Source organism: Bos grunniens, chromosome 28, assembly GCF_055505025.1.
Source record: "Bos grunniens cultivar Pamir isolate PY7600 chromosome 28, Bosgru_T2T1.0, whole genome shotgun sequence".
In the NCBI taxonomy this organism is placed as follows: Eukaryota; Metazoa; Chordata; class Mammalia; order Artiodactyla; family Bovidae; genus Bos; species Bos grunniens.
In genome coordinates this window covers 29,546,085-29,564,416 of record NC_141192.1, presented here as the reverse complement: position 1 = coordinate 29,564,416, position 18,332 = coordinate 29,546,085, and the positions used below count along the sequence as shown (strand labels likewise).

At 40.8% G+C, this 18,332-nt stretch overlaps 1 protein-coding gene across 39 annotated transcripts in view; it reads right to left on the bottom strand.

Annotated features, from left to right (window-relative positions):
- Positions 1–18,332, bottom strand: part of RHOBTB1 (Rho related BTB domain containing 1) — a 141,888-nt gene that overhangs the window by 44,752 nt on the left and 78,804 nt on the right. For 4 of the 39 annotated variants that reach the window (XM_086382355.1, XM_086382351.1, XM_086382352.1 and 1 more), the window contains one exon: positions 15,489–15,529. The exons of 30 other annotated variants lie outside the window; for them this stretch is intronic. The gene's annotated coding sequence lies outside the window, so the exon portion shown is untranslated. Of the gene's footprint in view, positions 1–5,690; positions 5,830–5,990; positions 6,288–10,768; positions 10,883–11,582; positions 11,790–15,488; positions 15,530–18,332 lie in introns of those variants that run through there. 5 more of the 39 variants (XM_086382348.1, XM_086382343.1, XM_086382358.1 and 2 more) reach the window with 4 other exon arrangements.

The window sequence follows — 18,332 nt, the reverse complement described above, 5'->3', positions numbered from 1 at the left end:
AAAATTTGGACACAATACAAAAAATCTAAAACTGGTTTTCTTGTTGGCTTGTGAACTTCCTTTGATAGCAACCCCAAAGAGGAGTCCCCCAAATAACTTGAATCATGGCAGCTCTGGTGGAATAGCTGCACAGCTTTTACAGACGATGACTTTCAGGGGGGCAGAAGCCCTCCTGGCTTTATATTAAGGCCGTGGTTACAAAAATATCTTACTTATTTATAGACACATCTCATGCACGGTCCTAAAAAGAATTTCTGGGTCAAAGGTGATAATAACATCCGCTGGTCCTCTAATCTCTAACAGTCTGCACAAAATCAAAGTGACTGCCAGAAGGTGCTGAGCTCTGCGCCAAGGGGACAACATGTAAGGACGTGAAAGGCAGGCGGAATGAAATCCTCTCAGCCCGGATCACGCACTCTACATGGGGCATTTCCAGGAAGAGCGTGCTGGATTTCCAAAATCTGAGGTTCCACATCTTTCCTCTTGGGTAGAAATTTATTTAGCAGCAATCTAAAAAGTACTTTAAGAGTCTGAAATCACAGTCAAAGATGTAAACTCATGCTATTCTTGTAAGCCAATTATTCATCTGTTACACATAAACAAATATTATAAACATATGCAATTGTATCGTTCTTTGCTTGTTATGGGCTCAAATTTATCCATATCTAGCACTCTTATGGTTGCATGAGCTCTAAGGACCATCAGGATAATAACTATCTGGTTTCTGATTTTTATTTACCTGGGAAGAGAATAATAAATATTCATTTAACATTGTTAATAAATATCACCACCATAAATCCAGCTGGCCTCTTTTGTCTTTAGATCTATATCTGAGGAGACTAGGAAGGTATCAAAAGGAAAAGAACAGCTGGGAAGAATTGAGACTGATACCATGGCAGCTCTGTAAAAAAAGTGAAAGTTAAAGTTGCTCGGTATTGTCCAATTCTTTGCGACCCCATGGACTGTAGGCAGATTCTTTACCATCTGAGCCACCAGGGAAGCCTAAGAATACTGGAGCGGGTAGCCTATCCCTTCTCTGGCGGATCTTCCCAACCCAGTAATGAAATCAATTTCAAGTAGGTTTTGAGTGAGATTAAACCTACTTGAAACTGATTTCATACTTTCACTGACTCTTCAGGACATGAAGGCTGATAGTTAAAATGCTATCTGAAAAATCTACTTATATACTTTTTTGAAGTCAAAAGTTTGTTTCAAGAGGGAGGGGACATATGCATACCTCTGGCTGATTCATGTTTATGTTTGACAGAAAACAACAAAAGTATGTAAAGCAATTACCCTTCAATTAAAAAAGTTTATTTTAAAACAAGTAAGTGATAAATGCAAGAGGAGAAATAACATGTTACTACAGAAATGCAAAAAACCATAAGAGACTACTACAAACAATAGTATGCCAACAAACTAGAGAACCCAGAAGAAATGGACAAGTTTATAGAAACATACAGCCCACCAAAACTGAACCAAGAAGATACAGAAAATCTGAACTGACCAAAAGGGAAATAGAATCTGTAACTAAAAAACAATTCTTTGCAAACAAAAGTCCAGGACTGGATGGCTTCACTAGGGAATTCTACCAAACATATGAAGAAGAACTTACACCAAAACATCTCAAACTCTTCCAAAACACTAAAGGGGAGGGAACACTCCCAAAGTCATTCTATGAAGCAAAGACACTACCAAAAAATTACAGGCCAATATCCTGGATGGATACAGATGCAAAAATCCTCAACAAAATATTAGCAAACTGAATAAAAAAACCCAAAAAAGGGTCCTACAACATGACCAAGTTGGATTCATCCTCGGGTCACAAGGATGGTTTAGCATATGTAAAATCAATGTTATATCACATCAACAATAGAAAAGACATAAGTCAAAAGATCATCTCAATAGATGCAGAAAAAGCAACGGATAAAATTCAATATCCACTCGTGATAAAAACTCTCAGGAAAGTGGGTATAGAGGGAACATATCTCAACATAATAAAAGCTATTTATGACAAACTCACAGCCAACATAATACTCAATGGTGAAAAACTGAAAGCCTTCCCACTAAAATTTGGAACAAGAGAAGGATGCCAACTCTCACCACTTTTAGTTAACACAGTATCGGAAGTCCTAGCTATAGTAATCAGACAACAGCAACAAAAAGAAAGAAAGAAAGAAGTGTCCATATTGGAAGGGAAGAGGTAAAATTGTCATTATATGTAGATAACATGCATATGAAAATCGGAAAGATTCCACACAAAAACTATTAGAACTAATAAACAAATTCAGCAAAGTAGCAGGATACAAGATTAATATACATATATCTGTTGCATTTCTTTACAGTAACAATGAAATAAAAGAAAGTAAAAAAAAAAAAATCACTTTTAACATCACGTCCAAAAAAAAAAAAGCCCCCTAAAACAACAAAACAAAACCTAGGAATAAACCTGACAAAGGAGGTGAAAGATTTACACTCTGAGAACTCTAAAACATTGATGAAGGAAACTTAAGATGACTGAAAAGAAATGGAAAGATATTCCATGGCCTTGGAATTGAAAGAATTAATACTGTTAAGATGGCCATATCATCCAAAGCAAACTATGGATTTATTGCAGTCCCTATCAAATTTTTCACATAACTAGAGCAAATAGTCCTAACACTTATATGGAGCCACAAAAGACCCAAAGCAATTGAGGAAAAAGAACAAAGATGGAGGCATATCCTTCCCAGACTTCAGATAATACTACAAAGCTACAGTAATTAAAGCAGTGTGGTACTGGCACAAAAAGCCCTATTCTCTATAGAATAGAGAGCCCAGTAACAAACCCTCAAACCTACAGTCAATCTTTGACAAAGGAGGCAAAAATATACAATGGACAAAAGATGGTCTCTCTGGCAAGCGGTGTTGGGAAAGCCGGAAGAGCCACATGTAAGTCAGTGAAATCAGAACACTCCCTTGGACTTCCCTGGTGGTCCAGTGGTTCAGAATCCATCTACCAGCACTATTTACAATAGCTGGGACATAGAAGTAACCCAGATGTCCATCAACAGAGGAATGGATAAAGAAATTGTGGTATGTATATACAGTGGAATATTACTCAACCATAAAAAGGAATGAATCTGATTCAGTTCTAGTGAGGTGGATGAACCCAGAGCCTGTTATTCAGAGTGAAGTAAGTCAGAAAGAGAAAAACAAATATCATATATTAACACATATATATGAACCTAGAAAAATGGTTATTGATGAACCTGTTTTCAGGGCAGGAACAGAGATGCAGACATAAAGATCAGACTTGTGGACACAGTGGGGTAAGGAGAGGGTGGAATGAATTCAGAGAATAGCATTGAGGCATATACACTACCATATGTAAAGCGCATAGCTAGTGGGAAGTTGCTGCATAACAGAGAGAGCTCAACCTGGTGTTCCGTGATGACCTAGAAGAGTGGGATCGGCTCGGGGGTGGGAGGGATGTTCAAGAGGGAGGGAACATATGTATACTTATGACTGATTTACCTTGTTGTATGGCAGAAACCAATACAATATTGTAAAGCAATTATCTTCCACTTAAAAATAAAATTTAAAAACATAAAACATTTGCTACTGCTACTGCTGCTGAGTCACTTCAGTCGTGTCTGACTCTGTGTGACCCCATAGACAGCAGCCCACCAGGCTCCCCCGTCCCTGGGATTCTCCAGGCAAGAACACTGGAGTGGGTTGCCATTTCCTTCTCCAATGCATGAAAGTGAAAAGTGAAAGTGAAGTCGCTCAGTCATGTCCAACTCTTAGCGACCCCATGGACTGCAGCCCACCAGGCTCCTCCATCCATGGGATTTTCCAGGCAAGAATACTGGAGTGGGGTGCCATTGCCTTCTCCGAAACATTTGCTAAAGTCCCCATAAAAAGAAGAATCCATCTGTCAATGCAGGGGACACAGGTTCAATCCCTGGTCTAGGAAGATTCCACATGCTGTGTGGCAACTAAGCCCCTGTGCCACAGCTACTGAGCCCACGCGAAGCTGGCACATCCCAGAGCCTTGATCTGCAACGAGAAAAGCTATTGCAGTGAGAAGCTCGTGCCCTACAATTAAGAGGTGCCCCCACTTGCTACGACTAGAGAAAGCCCACGCAGCAGTGAAGACCTAGGGCAGCCAAAAATAAATAAACAAAAAGGAACAGTCCCTCATCCACACACTAAAATTAGCTCAAAATGGCTTAAAGACTTAAATATAAGACATGACACCATAAAACTTCTAGAAGAAAACATAAGCAATACATTCTCTGACATTAATCATAGCAATGTTTTCTTAGGTCAGTTTCCCAAGGCAAAAGAAATAAAAACAAAAGTAAACAAATGAGATCTAAACTAACTTACAAGCTTTTGCACAGCAAAGGAAACCATAAACGAGCCAAAAAGACAATCTATGGATTAAGAGAAATTATCTGCAAATGATGTGATTGACAAGGGACAAATTTCCAAAATATACAAATAGCTCATACGGCTCAATATACATTAAAAAAAATCAAAAAATGGGCAGAATATCTAAATAGACACTTCTCCAAAGAAGACATACAGGTGACCAAAAGGCCTATGAAAAGATGTTCAACATCACTATTAGAAAAATGTAAATCAAAACTACAATGAGGTATCAACTCACACCAGTCAGAATGGCCATCATCAAAAGTCTACATATAATAAATACTAGCGAGGATGAACCCTCCTACACTACTAGTGGAAATGTAAATTGGTGCAATCCCTATGGAGAACAGTATGGAGTTTCCTAAAAAAAATTAAAAACAGAATTATCATATGATCCAGCAATCCCAATTCTGGGCATATATCTCAAAAAGATGAAAACTCTAATTTGAAAAGATATGTGCACCCCCAATGTTCATAGCAGCACTGTTTTCAGTAGCCAAGACATGGAAGCAACCTAAGCTGTGTCTATCAGCAGATAAATGGATATAAAGAAGCGTGTGCACAGGTGCATGCACACACACACACATATATTCTCACAATGGAGTATTACGTAGCTGTCAAAAAGAATGATATAATGCTATTTGCAGCAACATGACCTAGAGATCATCATACTAACTGAAGTAAGTCAGACAGAGAGGACAAGTATCACGATACCATTTCTACCTAGAATCTAAAAAAAGGATATAAATGAACTTCTTTACAAAACTGAAACAGACTCACATATATACAAAACAAACTTATGGGTACCCAAAGGGAAAGGTGGGAGGGAGGGATAAGGTAGGAGTTTGGGATTAACAGATACACATTACTATACATAGAATTGATAAACAACAAGGACCTACTGTATAGCACAGGGAACTATATTCAATATCTTGTAATAACTTAAAATGGAAAAGAATCTGAAAAAGCACACATACATGTGTGTATATATATATATATGTATGTATAAGTGAATCACTTTGTTGTAGAACTAAAACTAACACAATATTGTAAATCAACTATTTCAACATTAAAAGAAAAAACTGGTACATGAATAAGACATTGTGGAGGCTGGGAAGTGAAGGACTTAGTGAGCTACTGCTCTGCAGACTAGCCTCCCTCCACTAGGCTGACATGGAACAGTGTGGTCTTGATCTTCTGCCTATCGAGTTATCCCGCCTGGCTTGGTTATCTGGCCCCTGCCATTATCACTGTCATGTGCTAGACTTTACCTCACGCTTCCACATTCGCCAGCAGCTTGGTCCTGTGTGCTCAGGATGATGCAGCCCATACCCAGCCTCGCAGCTTCTTCACCTCTTCAGTGCCAGGGATATTCAGCACCCTCTACTTGAGGCATGCATAGCTTTTAGCCATGCGCCGGATATTGTCATCATCCAGAAACATTTTACCTCTGAAATCTCCAATCTCGAGATTCTGCTCTCAGAGCAAAGCCCCCTATCTTTACAGCTTGTGCTGTGTGAAATATGGCCACAGCAGCAACTGCCATGAGGAGCTAGAATCTATTTCCCTACCTCTTAAATAAGTGACTTCCTGGCCCAACTCAAAAGAATCTGATGAATGCGATGCTGTGTGAGTTTTGGAATCAAGGCCTCCACAGGTCCTGCATGCTGATGGAGCAAGGTCTTGAGGCCTGCCCAGTGGAAGATAAGAACTCAATGAGGAAGACCGAAGCAGTTTGGCTGTTGGCCATCACCAGAGGACACATAATGTCAGGTCATCTTGGATCTTCTAGGCCAGCCAACCTTCCAGCTGAATGTCGCTTTATGAGTGAACCTGGGTGAAACCAGCTGATGAATCACCTGGCCAACCTACAGAATCATAACAAATAATAAACTGTTGTGTAAGCCACCAAGTTTTGGGGTGGTTTGTTACATAGCAATAGTTAGCTGAAACATGCACATCCTACTTTAGGAAGACCTCCAGAACCTTGACTTCTCCATTTAAAATATACCACATACATACAGCTGTTTGTTGTTTAGTTGCTAAGTTGTGTCTGACTCTTTTGCAACCCCCTGGACAGTGGCCCGCAAGGCTCCTCTGGCCATGGGATTTTCCAGGCAAGAATACTGGAATGGGTTGCCATTTCCTTCTCTAGAGGATCTCCCTGACCCAGGGATCAAACCCACATCTCCTGCATTGGCAGGTGAATTCTTTACCACTGAGCCACCAGGAAAGCCCACATGTATACCCTATATATATAATTAACATTTAATTATAGGCCCCTCTGGAGTGATCACCATCACCCTCAACTTTCTGTACTACATGCATAGTAGGCAGAACAATGGATCATCAAAGATGTCTATGGTTGACATCTCCGGGAGCTATGAATATGTTCTGTTACATGGCATGTGGGAACCAGGGTAGCAGATGGAATTAAGGTTGCTAATCAGCTGACCTTACTATAAGGAGATTATCCTGGGTTAGCTGGGTAGGCCCAGTGTAATCACAAGCTTCCTTCACAGGTGAAATAAGGAGGCAAAAGGTCAGAATCAGAGAGAAATAGAAGATGACTTTGAAGATAGAGGGAAGGGCCTTAAGCCAAGAAATACAGGTAATCTTCAGAAGCTGGAACAGGTGAGGAAATAGATTCTTCCCTAGAGCCTCCAGCAGGAACAGTTTGACTTTACCACAGTGAGACCCATTTCACTCCTCTGACCTCTAGGATTGTAAGATAATAAATCTATTGGTTTAAGACATTTAACTTTCAGTAATTTGTTACAGCAGCAATAGGGAACTAACACAACTTGCTTTAGCCACACAAAATGACTCTCAGAATTCTAAACATTGTTTGAACCTCTACTCTTCCTCATCTGCCTGGTGAATTCTATTCATTCCTCAAAATCTTACTCAGATATTGTGCTGAGTCGCTTCAGTCATGCCCAACCCTTTGCAACCCCACTGACTGTAGCCCTCCAGGCTCCTCTGTCCATGGGATTCTTCAGGCAAGAATCCTGGAGTCGGTTGCCATGCCCTCCTCCAGGGGATCTTCCCCGACCCAGGGATCCAACCCACATCTCTTTATGTCTCTGGCATTGGCAGGCAGGTTCTTTACCATTAGCGCCACCTGGGAAGCCCAACTCAGATATTACCTCCTCTAAAAAGTTTTCCTTATTGCCCCACCTCCCCATAGACTAAATTTCTTTCTCCTCTGTATCAATAAATGATTTTAGGAGAAGCAATCGAAAACACAAATACTCTGTTTCTCTTTCACTCATGTTTTCTTATATTAGCAAATCACTGAATGGTGGTTTGTGACCTTTTTATCTTTTTCCTGAGGTTGTAACATCAAAGTGCCCATCTTGTGCACTGAATCAATGAATCATGAGGTGTTTCTGGGGGTACTAATAGGTTGGCCAAAAAGTTCATTCAGATTTTTTCCATCACATCTTATAGAAAAACCCAAACAAAACTTTTGGCCCACCCACTGCCATACACTGAAGTGCTTGGAATATATGAGCATACAATGTCCCTCTTCTATAAAGCTCTGTCTGCTCTCTCTGGCCCATGGGTCCCCAATATACTCGTGATTCTTCCAGGGCCAACCACAGGAGAAACAGAGATGTAGCCTAACATGACTTCAGCTGCCCTACGCTCCTCTTCAAAGTGTTTTCCTTCCTGTGGTGGTGGCTCTACCCCTCACCTTGAGTCCTTGAGATGATGGTCTACATGGTGTCCTATTCTTAACAAACAGGTTCTCAGGAAGAGTCAGGCACATTCACGTCCCCAGTTACATGACAGCTAGATGACTATCAGAATCTTGTCTCCATAACTGAGTAATTTGTGGGTGCTGTGGTGCATAAAACCCAAGATAGTCCTTCTTGTTCCAAATGGGTGCACATTAGTATAGGGTCACTATTTGAATTCAGGTAAGGGTGCAATTTTCTTGTAACACTAGAAATTCAGATCTTAGAGAGGATGGGCCAGGAAAGGTTGACCATTTGTCTAAGATGCTTCACTAAGACCTCCTAGTTGCTCCACATGACCCCATTATTAGAATATGCTCTCTCTTCCTGTCACTTTTGCCGTGTCTCTTGTTATATTTGCTAATGCAGTCAAGGCCGGATGAGCAGTCTGCTTAAAGACAGAAATCTAAGACCATAGAGGGGCCTTTGTACTTCAAGCTCCATTCAGCTGTTATTGACAGTTTGAACAGGGCAATTGCACAGCCACTAAATTTTCTTGTCCTTTAGAAAAGCATATACTCTGAACTTTAAGAAATAATTTAACTTGGTCATTAAAAAACCTAGTGGAACAAATTTGAGCATCTTTGGAGAGTTAGCTATGAAAGAAAGACTGAGAATTTTATATTATTGGCAGAAACAAAAGGGAAATGTTAAGAGTTGCATAATAACTATAGCCAACAGCCAAGTTTCAACTGTGCAGATTTCATTATCCTGAGCTCTTAATCACCAGTCCTAGTCAGGCAGGAGCAGCCTTATGCATTATATAAACATCTCAGCTGGAACAGAGAATAGGTCCAGACCTGGGAAAGAGACAGTCAGAGCTGGGCTGGGCTTCTTTAAATCAAAAGTTCACTAAAATATATCTCCAGGATAATATTGCCTTTCATCATTCCAATCAGCAATATTTGTTCAAGTCAAAGTTTTGATCAAAACAAAAAAGAGATTAAGTAACCAAAAGAGCACTGCAGAGAACTTCAGGAATACAAATACTACGGAGACACTTTAAAACATTCACTCCTTCTCAGCAGAGCCCTGTAATGACCTACACCAGATCACGCTCTCAGTTTTCGAAGCTCCATGTCAGTGAGGAAGTGGCCCAGGATTAGAAGTAAACTACTTCTTCTACTGACTGCCCTTAATAACAACTGTCTCAATTAAAAAAAAGCAATGATTGAAAACAGCTTAAAATATGCATACACATTCCAGGGTAGGATTCAAAATCACCATTAGTAAAGCGTGTGCTATGTTTGAGACATTCCGGCCTACTTTTGCCTACAACTATGCAGTGTGGTGTGGCCTTTGACAATGTTGGTTATGCCATTATTTCTTGTGCCCTTGATCCACCCACTGAAATATTTTGTAGGCCTCGGGCTGTCTTGGTTAAAGAAACAGACGCTGTACTTAGTGAGTGCCAGGCCCACAGGTGCACACCAGGAGACAGGCCAGGGTGGGGCTGGCCCCAGGGACCTCACCATCAGGTAGGGAGAGATCCCTGAATAGGGGGATACCATTGTACATTTGGTAAACTTCTTCAGGGAAAACAAAAGGTGTTATGGGAGAAAATGATGGGTGGGAGGCCTCCAGGAGGAGGCCCCCCTGCTGCTCTCTAAACAATCAGAAGGGCCTGGTCATGAGATGGGAAACGGGTGGAAAAGCTTGAGTGGAGGGAACTGGGAGGAGGGAAGGCTGCTGGGCAGACAGGGCCGGGCTCAGATCAAACTTGACCTTTGAGGCCACCGCCAGGAGTTGGGATTTCATTCTCAGGGCGGTTAGAAGCCACTGAAGGGTTTTCAGCAGGGGAGTAACACATTCTCATTTGCTTTTTAAAAAAGTACCACCAGGGGCTCCTCTGGTGGTCCTGGGGCTAAGACTCCCAATGCAGGGGGCCCGAGTTTGATCCCTGGTTGGGGAACTAGATCCCACATGGGGCAACCAAGACCTGGCAGACAGATAAATAAATATTTAAAAACTAAATAAAAAGTATCACTAGTATCCCTGAGACTGCTGTGTGGAGAGCATGGGGTTGGATTCTGAACAGTGGCACATGCCCAGCTAGGAAGCTCCTATGTTCTCCAAGAGGGAAAAAGGGTGGCTGTGACCAGGATGGAATCAGCAGAGATGGAGCAAAGCAGAGATTCAAGTCCATTTTGGAAACAGATGCACTTAGCACATTCTCCTTTTATCCAGTCTCCTATGGTATTTATCTAATTGTCCTTTGGGACTTCCCTGGTGGCTCAGACGGTAAAGCGTCTGCCTACAATTTGGGAGACCCGAGTTCAGTCCCTGGGTCAGGAATATCTTCTGGAGAAGGAAATGGCAGCCCACTCTAGTATTCTTGCCTGGAAAATTCCATGCACAGAGGAGCCTGGTTGGCTACAGTCCATGGGGTCACGAAGAGTCAGACACGACTGAGTGAGTTCACTTCACTTCCTTTGCAATATTGACAATGAGCCTTATATATGTCTCATTTCCATCTCATCAAGGTTATGCACCTTTGACAACAGAGACTGTTAATCACCTTTAAATCCTCAGATCTTTTCACGGTGCCTTGGCCATACATGGCCTGCCATAAATATTTGTTTAGTTATATACACAAAAACACTTACTCCAGCTTCCTTAGGAAACCTTCCACGTGGGGCTGGCAGAGACCTGGCACTTGGTCGTCTCTGGTGACTGATCATTAAGCCTGTGGCCTCGAAAGCTGCGGCGTGTGGCTAAGCCTGCAGAGGAACACGTTGAGGGACATCTGTGTGGCCCATCACGAGAGCAGCCTCTGACAGATGGCACTGCACCAGCCATGGCTACCCCAGCAGGAAGAGCATCAGTAACCATGGGAACCACCGGGGACCAAGGTCCAGGCCCCTCCACCAAATGGGAAGGCAGGGGATAGGGAGGAGCCCAGATACAGGCAAACAGGAGTGGCTTAGGGCTGAATCTGATTTAGAAAAATAAAGGAATGTGGACTTTCACTGTGCTCTAGTGCCTAGAGTCAATTTATGAATCTTGGTAATATTTACATATAAGGGTCTCATAAAGTTCTCATCCGTTTTTAGACTTTAGCATCCTAATTCAAGGGAATATCAACTCTTTTTGGTGAGTTACTGCTTGGCTAGAAAAGAAGGGGAGAAGGGAGGCATATGCAGCCACTACATAGGGAGAAAGATTTATAACTGATATGAAAATTAGTCTGGAAGACAGAGTTCAATTTATGTCTACAAGAGCCATGTCACATAAGGCAATTAGCTGGACTTCAAGTGCAAGTGAGCTGTGAATGATCAGATGCTTTGGATCCCCCTCTACCCAGGTCCCACTAGAATTAACCTTATTCTATATAGAGAGCAGACTCCAAAACAGTGCCAGAAACTAAGAATAAGGAGTAACCAAATACCAGAAACTGGAAAGATCTCTGCCCAGATTCACCTCCATGAAGCCAAATGAGAAGGTTGCTGAAGACCAACAGATTGCCCATTTCTACGGCCTGGACGGAAGCAGGATGCTCTTTGCCACAGATGCCTGTGATCCGGAGTGATGTAAGCTGGACTCACTGGGACAGGGTGGAAAGAGGAGACAGCAGAGCTGCTAGAGAGTCATTGTGAAACCGGCAGGCTGCAATATCACCGCTCCTTCCTGAGGATGGGCAGGGAGACAGCACTGAGCGTGGGATAGACTGGTTTCTGTTTCCTCCAGCCTGCCCAAGCGGGCAGTTTCAGTTTTGACACTGCAAATGGAAGTGATTGATCTTGAGAGGCTGAAGCCAGAGGCAGTGGGGTGAGGGGGGACAATCCCTAAGGCTGAACGTCGGTGTATCTTCAGTGGTGACATTCCTCACCGAAGTCCTAGCTCACCCTCCTAAGTTCTTTCAGCCCAAACCAAACTGAGTAGCTTTGCTTGTCTGTTAGGGGCTGGGTGGGTTCCTGGGTCTCTACAGAGCTCTGTTTTGGTCTCTGACAAATTTAAGTTTATCCAAGCATTTGGAATGTTCAAATATACTTCAATCTTTGGCCAGCATAAATCCTTTTTAATATGGATAGAGTACACAGAGATCATTCAACATGTGGTCTATTAAAAGCCTGGACATAGAAAGGTGCAAGTAATTAGCTAAAGACAGAGAGAAAAGTTTTCTACTGAAGGAAATATGTTCTAAGAAGCAGAAGAAAAATTTTTTAAAATCCTATTCATATATTTGATCAGGCCAAAAAAGACAATGCAGGTATACTAACAGCAGATGAGGCTATAAGTAGGCACTAGGACATGATAAGTAAAGGCTACGTATAAATTAAATACAGGATTTGTTGTTAGGTTGCTAAGTTGTGTCTGACTCTTTTGTGATTCCATGGACTGTAGCCCGCCAGGCTCCTCTGTCCATGGGATTTCCCAGGCAGGAATACTGGAGTGGGTCACCATTTCCTTTTCCAGGGGATCTTCTTGACCCAGGGATTGAATCTACATCTCTTGCACTGGCAGGTAGAGTCTTTACCACTGAGTTACCTGGGAAGCCTGAAATACAGGATAGCCACATTCAAAATCATACTGCTGCTGCTGCCGCTAAGTTGCTTCAGTCATGCCCGACTCTGTGCGACCCCATAGACGGCAGCCCACCAGGCTCCTCTGTCCCTGGGATTCTCCAGGCAAGAATACTGGAATGGGTTACCATTTCTTTCTCCAATGCATGAAAGTGAAAAGTGAAAGTGAAGTCGCTCAGTCATGTCCGACTCTTAGTGACCCCATGGACTGCAGCCTACCAGGCTCCTCTGTCCATGGGATTCTCCAGGCAAGAGTACTGGAGTGGGGTGCCATTGCCCTCTCCACAAACCACTGGCAACAGTCAATAGCAGCCTTGAAAAGATAGTAAAATGAACTAGTGAGGTGGAGGGTAAATGTAAGAAACTCTACATATAGATGGAAGGCCATGGAAAATGTTGTAACAGAAGATATTAGATAAGACATGAACCGTTGAAAAGCGATCTCTTAGATAGTAGGGTTCTTGAAGAAATAAGGTTGCAAAATGTGACTTAGTAGAACAAAATTTTCCTAATGCTAAAAGGAGGGTGTAGTGGGGACACAGAGGAGAAAAAGAAGACTCCAAGTGTATACATTCTTCAGCAAAAAATAACTGTATAATAATTGTCAGATTACTATACCATTATACATCAACAACCTCAGATATATGGATAATACCACTCTAACGGTAGAAAGCGAAGAGGAACTAAAGAGCCTCTTGATGAGGGCAAAGGGAGAATGTGAAAGAGCTGGCTTAAGACTAAATATTAAAAAAACTAAGATCATGGAATTCAGCCCCAGTACTGCATGGCAAATAAAAGGGGAAAAGGTGGAAGCAGTGACAGATTTCCTCTTCTTGAACTCAAAAATCACTGCCGACGGTGACTGCAGCCATGAAATCAGAAGACCATTGCTTCTGGGCAGGAAAGCAATGAGAAACCTAGACATTGTGTTGAAAAACAGAGACCTTACTCTGCTGACAAAGGTCTGTCTAGTCAAGGCTGTGGTCTTCCCAGTGGTCACATATAGTTGTGAGAGCTGGATGATAAAGAAGGCAGAGCGCCAAAGAATTGATGCCTTTGAACTGTGGTGCTGGAGAAGACTCCTGAAAGTCCCTTGGACAGCAAGGAGATCAAACCAGTCAATCTTAAGGGAGATCAACTCTGAATATTCACTGGAAAGATTGATGCTGAAGCTTCAGTATTTCGGTCATCTGATGAAAACAAAGTCCCTGAAAAAGTCAAGGAAAAAGTCCCTGATGCTGAGATCACTGAAAAAGTCCCTGATGCTGGGAAAGACTGAGGGAAGAAGAGGGTGTCAGAGAAAGAGATGGCTGGATGGCACCACCAATGCAATGAACATGAACTTGGACAAACTCTGAAAAATACTGAGGGACAGGGAGGCCTGGAGTGCTACCACCCATGGGGTTGCAAACAGTCAGACACGACTGGGTGACTGAACAACAGCAACAGTCTTCTAAGTATCTCAGCAAAACAACTGCTAAAACTAATGTCCAAAAACACTTCTATCAAGGTATAACAATACAGATGACCATACACTTCACCAGTGTTATTTTAACACAATAGAAAAACGCATATACAGCTTTCAAAGAAAAAGGACAGACTAACACATTTCTGAATCAGGTCAAAGTAATACTGATGTGAAGGTAACATGTAGTTATTTTTAGATACAAAGACTCAGGGGGCAAAATGCTTTAAGGAATTAAACTACTCAAAGATACTTGCCAAAACACTCAGAGATAATTAAAAAAAAATTTTTTTAATGGGCATTTCAGTTTTAAAGAACTGTGGAAACCAAAACCAACGGGGAATATAAGCCTAGTCTACACTTATTTAGATTTCGGTTTCAAAATTATATAGAAAAATTATCTGTAAAACACAATTAAAAGGTTAAAAAGGGCAATGCATAGTAAAAGCATAGCAGCAATAATGAACTTCATATACTAGAAGGCATGTAATAACAAGACAAGCTCTATAATGATAAGAAGAAATCAATGCAAATAACTGACACACGAGATGACAAATCAGAATCGGTATCATATGAAGAAAGCAAAAGTAAAAATAATACATGGAAGACTTGAATAGCATAAAAAGTGGGGCTGAGTTAACAGATAACCCACATTTTAAAAAATCTGAGTGTTTTCTTTTCAAGTGTTCTTAGCACATTTACAAAACTTGACTGTATAGAGACCGATCATAAGGACAAATATTCCCCCAAACATGTTATATCAATCAAATTCTCCAGCCACAGAGAAATAAATATAAAAGTTAAGAGGAAAGGTTTATGACAGCAAGACAATAATAAAAAATAAACTCAAACTTGGAAATTATAAAAAAAAAATACCCATCGGAGGAAATAACTTTATAAATGGAAAAATGTTTTAAAAGCAAATAGGTTTATCACATCTTTATTAAGAATAAGGAAAAACTGCCAACCACCTAAATCAAGTGGGGGAATAGTTAATTAAGGTACTTTGTATGTGGTCTTGGGCAAATTACTTAATCTAAGTCTCTATTTCCTTATCTGTAAACTGGGGATAATTACCTCCTTCAATGAATTGTTGTAAAGATGAAATTAGACAATGCTTGTAAAATATTTTAATCACTATGCCAGCCATCAAGAGAACACTCAGTCTTATCTATTAAGACTGTCATTATTTAAAATTATGTTTACATTGAGTTTGCAATAATAGAAGTGCTAATGTTACACCACAGAGGGGAAAGTACAAGGTCATCATCTGAAATACAGTTGATGAAAACTACATAAAATAAACAAATATGTGTAACCATTAAAATTGAAGCTTACCATTCTCTCACCCCAAGTACCACCTCAGCACACTGACACAGCTAAAAGAAACAAAAATGGGACTTTCACTAAGCTGTGGAAACAATATGGGTATTTAGGAATACAGAGCTGTGATTTATGTAATTTATCAGGCATCCTGAAGCAAAACTTTTAAAAAGTCTCTTTGGAATGTTTCCCTGAAGAGCTCACATCTATCTTTTCGCCTCTCAGGACCTCAGATCCTGCTCCTTCAGGTGTTGCTTCATCCCCCTCACAGGGCTGATCACTGCTCCTTGTTTCTCTCATGTGCGTTCCTCTCAACCAGCGGAATGGATCTTCCCTGGGGACCCGCCCTTCTTTTGTATATTAATATGTGAATACTTAAAAATTTAATAATTGTGTCCCTGTGGAAAATTCTTAAAAGAGATGGGAATACCAGACCACCTGACCTGCCTCCTGAGAAATCTGTATACAGGTCAAGAAGCAACAGTTAGAACTGGGCATGGAACAACAGACTGGTTCCAAATTGGAAAGGCATATGTTGAGGCTGTATACTGTCACCCTGCTTATTTAACTTATATGCAGAGTACATCATGCGAAATGCCGGGCTGTATGAAGCACAAGCTGGAATCAAGATTGCTGGGAGAAATATCAATAACCTTATAAATGCAGATGACACCACCCCTATGGCAGAAAGCGAAGAACTAAAGAGCCTCTTGATGAAAGTGAAAGAGGAGAGTGAAAAGGTTGGCTTAAAACTCAACATTCAGAAAACTAAGATCATGGCATTTGGTCCCATCACTTCATGGCAAATAGATGGAGAAACAGTGACAGACTTTATTTTTTGGGCTCCAAAATCACTGCAAAAGGTGACCCAGCCATGAAATTAAAAGATGCTTGCTCCTTGGAAGAAAAGCTATGACCAACCTAGACAGCATATGAAAAAGCAGAGATATAACTTTGCTGACAAAGGTCTGTCTAGTCAAAGCTATGGTTTTTCCAGTAGTCATGTATGGATGTGAGAGTTGGACTATAAAGCTGAGTGCTAAAGAATTGATGCTTTTGAACTGTAGTGTTGGAGAAGACTCTTGAGAGTCCCTTGGACTGCAAGGAGATCCAAGCTGTACATCCTAAAGGAAATCAGTCCTGAATATTCATTGGAAGAAATGATGCTGAAGCTGAAGCTCCAATTCTTTGGCCACCTGGTGTGAAGAACTGACTCACTGAAAAAAGACCTTGATGCTGGGAAAGACTGAAGGCAGGAGGAGAAGGGGATGACAGAAGATGAGATGGTTGGATGGCATCACCGACTCGATGGACATGAGTTTGAGCAAGCTCCGGGAGTTGGTGATGGACAGGGAGGCCTGGCATGCTGCAGTCCATGGGTTCGCAAAGAGTTGGACACGACTGAGCGACTGAACTGAACTGAATCAGGCTATAACCTGTTGCTACTTTCCTAGTTTTCAAATTTTCTACAGTGCATATGTATCACCTCTTTGCGGTAAACTGAGATAATATTGATTTGCCATAAAATTCACCCTTTGAAAGTGTGTAATTCAGAAGTTTTTATTATATTCTCAAAGTTGTACAGCTCTTCCCACTATTTAATTTTAGAACATTTTCATCACCCCCGAAAGACACCTTGTGCCAATTAGTAGACATTCTCATTCCCTCCCCACTCCAGCTCTGGAAAACAGGAATTTACTTACTGTCACAATGGATTTTCCTACTCTGGACATTTCTTATAAATGGAACCATATAATATATGGCTTTCTGTGTCTGTCTTCTATTCAGCATCATGTTTTCAAGTTCATTCATGTGCTAGTACTTCATTCCTTTTTGGGACTGAATAATATTCTTAGATGTATTAATTCTCTAATGGAAAATCTATTTTAGCTTTTAAAAAAGGTAATGATTACATACGTATAACTTTGAGTTTGTTTTTTTTTTTTTAATTATTGGCGGCACTGGGTCTTAATTGTACCACACAGTATCTTTGTTGCTGCATGTGGGATCTTTAGTTGCAGCATGTAGAATCTAGTTCCCTGACCAGGGATCAAACCCGGGCCCCCTGCATCGGGAGTGCAGTCTTAACCACCAGACCACCAGAGAAGTCCTACTTTTGGTTGTTAATTCTACCAAAAATACCGTGGTACACTCCGATCATAATAAAAAATGATTTTTGGTGATGCATAAATTGTTTTTCAAAATCATGCATTTAAAAATCACAGTGAGCCTGTTAAACCTGTTTTTTTCTGACTCAAGCTCTCAACTAAAAAGAACACAGGAATATAAATGATATCTTGCTGAACATCAGACACAGAAATTGAACCCAAAGAGACAGCTGTGGGTAACCAGGACCAATGCATACAATTCTATCTTAGAAGATGAAAAATTCTTGGCTTTAAAATTCTGAATGTTCAAAGGAATACTTATGGTAACTGAAATGAGTAATTTTTAGAAACTAAGCATGTAAACTATTCTGTGGCAATCAATTGTAGTTATTTTAATTTGTATAGATGTAGCATAACTGAGCTTTATACTCATTAAAAAAAAGAAGTTCCAAATTGCTTGTATGCATGTTGTATATTTGTGTACCTGCAAATCACAAACATACAAATACTGATGCACACTCAATGCATGAATTTAATGTTCTAATCTCTACTTGTATAGGCAAATCCTACATATTTTCAGTCACAAGGGATATAGCTCAATCAAAGCTGACTGCAGCTAGGTTATATTAAGTAAGGGTAATTCATCAAACTGTACACTTGTAATCTGTACACATTTCTCTATGCATGTTATACTTTAATACACCTTTTTTAAAGTTAAAAAAAAATAAAGCAACAGAAGACTCTACACATT